This window comes from Lonchura striata, chromosome 4 (assembly GCF_050655825.1).
Source record: "Lonchura striata isolate lonStrDom1 chromosome 4, ASM5065582v1, whole genome shotgun sequence".
In the NCBI taxonomy this organism is placed as follows: Eukaryota; Metazoa; Chordata; class Aves; order Passeriformes; family Estrildidae; genus Lonchura; species Lonchura striata.
The window spans coordinates 24,690,799-24,696,798 of NC_140706.1; positions in this window are offsets into that span (position 1 = coordinate 24,690,799).

Genomic DNA, 6,000 nt, shown 5'->3' on the forward strand with positions numbered 1-6,000 from the left:
GGTCAGGTCCTCGGGCTGGAGAAGCAATGATTAATTGGGGTTTATGAAACTGTGTGACAGGGACTGCTGGGTAGGGAAAAGCCTCTTTCTTCTGTAAGAGAAACAAAATTCACAAATTCAAAACTAGGAAAAAATAAAGGTTCATGGGTGACAGACTGGTGGAAATCTATGTCAAAGGAACTTATGCATGTTATATACTTATATGGATCTGGAACAAATCCATGAACGTTAAAACAATTAAGAATTACTGAATGCATAGAAACATTATGCAGCTCAAGAAGCCAATAAACAAGAATTAGAAGACTGGAAAAACATTCATGGGAAGAATTCATGAATCAATTGGTATTCAATCATTGTCATTATTAAACAGGGAGTTTCTCTTTTTAACTTACATGACCATTCAAATCCTTTATGTTTATGAAGGAGGAAAGCAACAAAAAAGATTACAGATTCAAGTCTAAGAACAGAGAAGAAACTCACTACATAAAACCATACCATCCTTAATTCTACATGGACTGAATTTGCTGACTTCCAAGAATTATCAAAGCACTGCTTTGCATGCCTTCTGTGATACCTTTCCTTCCACTCAGCTTTTACTTCTGATTGGAGTCCTTGTTCTCCCACCTCTCCCAGTGAGTTAGCTGATTTCCAGTTTCAGATTCATAATATATATCTTTTCCATCCAGACTTTTATTCTATCAGAAGCACCAAGAAACCAAAATCAAAATGGAGTTTAGTCAAACTTTTTACTTGTTTATTTAAACAATCACAATAAAGATATTTAACATTTCAGAAATGTGTTGCATATCTGCTTTTCATAGGCCTCTTAAAGTAACAAAACTGCAATACTGCATCCTGCATAGGCATAGTCATTATTCCAAAATTTAACTAGGAACAGGAGATATGGCAATATTCAAGAAAAAAAAGTTTCTTCTCTGTGGAGGTCACAAAACTCCTAAGGGCAACTGTAATTATTTCTTTAGAATGAGCAGATACAGACTGTGTAAGCTATAAAGGTTTCAAAAGTGCAGTTACAGCAGTTTGCGTCAATAATCTATGGATCACAAATTGCCCAAAGGGAATGTTAACTCCATAAAGTGAGTTCTACTTTTTTGAAAAAACATATAAATGAATTTGGCATCCTTAAAGGGCTTCTCAGGCAAAATTTCAGCTTCCTGTCTGTGCCCAGAGTAATTATGTACATGGCAATACAGCCAGGCTTGGAACCAGATGAAGAGCAGAAAAAAAATGTTGGCGGTCTGTAAAATTTACAGTAGACCTGTTGATATATTTGCTGCTTTGTATGATTCTGCCTATGAAGTGGTCTCATAGGACACAAATATTAATCTAAGAGAAACCCATAGATTAAAAGCCTTTGTTGCCTGTTCCTGTTTTGCTCTGACAGAAGGGGAGGAAAGGGGAGAGGAAATAAGTCCAAATCTTGGAAATAAACCTAAATCACCAGAGAAACATTTACTATTAATTAAACTGGGCATCCTGATCAATTTCTATTTGGCTAAATATATTTTGACCTTGCCCAGACATCAGACAGATGCCACACATATTCCACAGGCTACTAATAGGAAGGAAAGGGCTGGAGGCACAGGGTCTCTCCCCTGCAGAGGCCAAATCTGTCCTTGCAGGCAGGATCTTCCTGGGCCCAGCCTAATTTGAATAGGAAAAAGATAAGTGAGCCACATTTGTTTAGAAGCAAATTCCACACACTCTTGGAATGCTGGAGGCCAAAGTGGAGCAGCAGAGATCTGTGAGCCCAGGATTCAACCCAGCCAAGGTCATCCAGGGTGCAGGCTTGCTATGACACAGAGTGTACACTCAGTTGTAATCCAAGCAAGGGATTAGTGCCACAGTCCACACTGTGATTAAAGACTTTACATAAAGACCTTGCTGCTTATAAATTTGCAATGTCTTAAGTATCTGAGATGAAACTTCCCATATGTTTTATTTTCAAGGTGAACTAAATTCATTGATAAAAATGCTCACTGTTTTCTGAAAATAATTTTAGAAATAACTAAAAAAATTGTTATAAAATTAAAAGTATTTGATTAAGAATTAAAATGAATGAGCAGTATAATTCAAATTATATTTGTACGTAGGATCTCACTCCTAATGTTTTCAGACTTCATTTCCTTAGCCTGGGTTTTGTGTGTTGTTACTCTATATCACAGTAGCCATTGTAAGGTACAGATACAGAAACAAGAAGAAATTTTCTGGCTAAAAGCCAGCAGCAGATATTCCACCAACATGGAGCCAAGGTAATTTTTTTCCTCTCAATCTAGAAAAGACTGTCAGTGGAATAAATAAAAGAAAGTAAATACTACAACTACAGGTGTAGAGAATCAAAATTCAAAATTATTAATTGTTTAAAAAAATGCTTATTAAAATGATCGCTCTCTACTGTTATCTTTATTTTAACATGAAGATAAAGAAAGAGAAAATAATTTTAAAACAACTAAGAAAGGAAAAATTTAAAAGTTGGTAAGATTTATTAAAGTGCTTGCTGTATTCCAGTTTACTCCTTTTAAAACTCCTTCCTGAAAGATAAAAAGATTTACACATAATATTATATTATTAAGCAATTCTTATTAATTGATACAGAATGAAGAAATACCCAGAAATATATAATGTGATTTTCAAACAGAGACATTAATTTATTGAGCTGGACAAATAATAGAATATAGATATTTCTAGCTCACAGGAAACTTATATAGACCAAAAAGCTAAGTTCATGGTCCAGGAGGTGTTTATCCTTCTATTGTCTTTGAAAATAAAAAGCAGGAATACAAACATCATTCACAGGATACTGTGTTTTGAAAATCAAATCCTCAAAGCTGTCCTTTAGGAATACCTTTAATACATATGTCCAATATGAACAATCCTTTCTCTTTTGCTCAAAAATATTTTCTTTACTTGCAACCCTTTTTAGGCAATAATCATCAAAAAGCTTTTAATTGTCTCTTCTCTACAGCTGGATGGCTCTAGCTTTCTAACACAGTCAACTTAATGAGAGAGAAAAGCAATTAAAATTGGGATTAATGACCTTGGCCTGATCTATGTCTGGAGGGAACTGAATCACAGCAAGGTATGTGGATTGTGTTCCTCCAGACATGGTTCGCATGGCTAAATGAATTCTGTTGTCATCCTCAGGACTGTCCCAGTCATTGGGACCTCATTTTTAAACAGTAAAGTGCTAAATTATCTTTTCTGTTTCCAAAATTAAGCTCTAAAGAAGAGATGGCAAGCCAGTGGAATTAAAGAGGATGTAATGAATGCCAAGAAAAATGATGAAAAGGATGGAGGCTGGAATTCTTCACACTGGAAAAAAAGAAAGGAGATACATGATTGAGGGCAAGAGGAATGCCCTGGAAGCCTTGGCCAAGTCTGTCTGCTATTTACTGAAGTAGCACCTCCTCTTCAGCTGCTGAAGGAAAAACACTGTTCTGGGCAAAGCATTCATCTCACCAAGAAAGGCATTCCTTTTGTTACTGTTTTCAGCTACGGTTTTAAGTTATCCTGAAGTATATATTTAATCAATGGAAAGATGGAGGTGAGTCAGGTCTGATGAGTTTTGTAAGGTTTTTTTCTATTATAAATATGTGGAAATTAAAGTGAGGCCATTTTTTATGGATAATTAAATTAGCCATATTAAGCTGTATATACTGTCTTTGATTTTTTTCAACTTTAAGAAAGGCTGGTGTTCCAATCAATCTCCATCCTCCTGCTACCCCTGTACAATGTACAATGTATTGCAAAGTATGCACTGGGCTGCTAGAGGTGATCAATTCTTCTTTGAGAGAAAAACCTAGCAGCTCCCACCCAGTTCATTAAAGTGGTGAGAAGTATGATATGGCTGTGAGGGCTGCTGGGATGGTGGGAGGTTGATGAGGAAATATGGCTTTTGCCCTAGGCAAGCCTAGCAGATATGGGCTCTGCATGGGCAATTACACTGCTAAGTACACAGGCCATGCAGTCACAGGCTGGCTAGCTTTCCTTTTTTCTATTAAACTAGACAATTTTAACATTTTGTTTATGTGTTTTGTCTATTTTGTAAATGTTTTTATCATTTTGGAAAATTTATTTTCTAAATATCTTAGTTTTATTGTTCCTGCACTTAGGAGCTCCTACATTTAGTCAGAACATTCTTGATGCTGGCTGCACCAAACCAAACACTAGTTTTAAGAAAATGTTATTTCTTTGCTAGGCTGTTATGGGGAAGTACTGAATCCCTGAGACACCCATGCTGAGGGAAGCAGAATGACTGCATTCCCACAAATATTCCCAGTTAAAGCAATTGTTTTATAACTACTAAATACAAAAAAAGGGTAAACTTTAGGTATAAGATGGGCAGGAGAATGGAATGGAATGGATCCAGCCATAGAAGAGGAAAGACCTGAGTGGGGGAGGAAAAACAGGGACATGTAGCATGACACACTTCATGTGGCACACAGGACATTTGGTTACAGCACAAAGTCAGAGAATGCATAAAATGAGGACAGATATCAGACATCTGCCTTGGAAGGAAGCCAAATGGACAAGATACTGCAGCAGACAGCACCTGACTTATTTACAGCAACAACAAAGGAAATACCTATTTCCTTGAAGAGCTTAGAAGCAGGATTTGCTCAGACTTCAAAGAAATCTGGCCAAAAGGCCAAGGTCTCAAAGAAAATGAAAAGATGCCAAATGCTCAACAGGCTGGAGTCATTCAGAAATTGTCTTTTGAAGGTGGAGCTGTACCAGGGCCACTTCACAGGATTGCTGTCAATATAAACTCTAAATACACAAACTCATGGAAAAAGGGGGAATAAGTTCATCTTTTTTTTTTTTTTTTAATTTTATTTTTTTATTTATGGGCATTCTAAATTAAATTGTTAGTACTAATGTTTTTCTGTATATCAAAGTGAGTGATGACTAGGTTTTCCTCTTCTTGCTGTTAGGTCTGTCCTTATCTAAGGAGAATGTCTGTCTTCCATGACATCTCAAGGACAAATAATAATGCAAATGAGCTATTTTCTCCATGGACTCTCACCCTTCATAACCTTATTCTTTTAGTGCTATGGGAAAGGCACTTTAGGAATAGGTAAAATGGATTGATCAACACATCACTGAGCAGACCTCTGGCATTCTGAAAATGTGTCTCCAGGTCTTGTATATAATAGACAAGGCATACAGCATACTACAGTTTAGCAGCAATCTTTATTCTCACTGAAGCAGAGGTAATTAAAATCACCACATGTACAGAGGCACTTGCAATCTTATATCAAAGGCAAACTTGGGACAAACATAACCCACACCCCTCCCAGCACCAAATTATTATGAAATTAGACAAAAATGTGGAAATAATTATCACTTTGATGCTGCAGGTGCTATACTGCTCAAAACATTTATAACTACTAGGTACTCATTCTTATGTACGGCTGGTAGGTGAAGGATATTGCTGCTTCACTGACTTATCCTCTCTGTCTGACTGAAGCTGTATTTTTTAACAAGTATTTTATTTGTCTTTTCATACATACAACATTTTTTTGATTGCTTAATTTTTTTTTTTGCTGCTTTCTAATTATTATTGAATCACTTGATTTCTAGGCATCTATTGTGATGATACAGATGTAAAATAGGTTTAATACAAAGAACAGAATTTTGTTCAGGTTAACACACACTGACTTAAGTTTGTTGACAATCCCCATGAAAAAGCAGAATCAGAGCAACTAATCTGGGAAAATTCTGGTCCATTGTAAGTAGTCTAAAGTAAGTAGTCTAAAAAAGTAATACATTTCCTCCACCTTGATAGATGATAAGTAAAATATGTGAACTATGAAAAAGATAAAGATAATTTTTTTAATGCTTCTGAGACCCATTCTTAAAAATGTTGTTGTTATTTTTAAAAGTTTAAGCAGCATATTTACTAAATTGTTAAAAAACCACTTGTGATAGACCAAGACACATTTTTATGTTCTACAAACCAGGTATGCATGCACTGAA